Source organism: Arachis duranensis, chromosome 5 (assembly GCF_000817695.3).
Source record: "Arachis duranensis cultivar V14167 chromosome 5, aradu.V14167.gnm2.J7QH, whole genome shotgun sequence".
NCBI lineage: Eukaryota > Viridiplantae > Streptophyta > Magnoliopsida > Fabales > Fabaceae > Arachis > Arachis duranensis.
The window spans coordinates 26,232,705-26,233,710 of record NC_029776.3 but is presented as its reverse complement, the minus strand read 5'-3'; positions in this window follow the sequence as shown (position 1 = coordinate 26,233,710).

Here is a 1,006-nt window from a genome sequence, read left to right as displayed (position 1 = left end):
TCATAAGTCAATGATATTACGGTGGTACGACTCTCAGGTGGATTTTTAATATATTAATATAGGTAATTCCGAAAGGAGTATTAATCGAGAAGCCTGAAAAGAGTAGAAATAAAATCGCGAAGACGTATCACTCACGATTCGACAACGAAAAGATAAAACGTGAAGCCGAAAGCGATATATGGACAAGGCATAAATGAGATTAAGAGATAGATAACAGATAGATATATATAACATAAGTAATAGCCACTAGTCGCGACCCGTGAAGTTTAGGCCGGCTAGGGTACAGTATGAAAGTAGTTGACAACAGTACATCCTAATCTCTCCCAAAGGAAACATAAGAGCCTCTATAGGCAAGTTCCAAAAGAGTTCAAAACATAATATAATCTTTTCAAGACAAAGGTGGAGAGATTCTACGGAAAACACAAAGTAGAGAAAATAAATATCTTCGCCGTTTTCTCAGACGAACCGCAGCTCACTTCTGAGCACCTGAACCTGTATCTGAAAAACAAGAGATATATACGGAATGAGAACCCCGGGCCCATGGGTTCCCAGTACGGTAAAAGTGCCAAATAAATACAATGCACTGCAATAAAAACTCACTAAGCATCCTAAACTCTTTTTCTCCAAGTATCCAGCCTAGATTCTCACTAATCCATGAATAGGCATCTGTCGTAAGGGGATACTAAATCTAGTTCATGTTACAAACGTTTTCCAACTCGCTGATTCTTACACGAATCAGACTCAGAATCATAAGCAAAACCATCACCAGTTGTTCTGTCTCAGCAACTCTATATCAATACATCATACCCTCGCCTGGAGCTAGTGAAATCACATCACTGCGTCTACCCAGGGGTCTCAAATTATCTCATTCGATGATCATCATCATCATGCAATTGCATCATCAATTCATCTTGATGACAAGTCATCTTAGCCTAGTTTCACTAGTCTTTTTCTTTGTTTTCATTAGGTTTTATGCACTTTCTTGCATTTTAAGTAAGTGATTTGG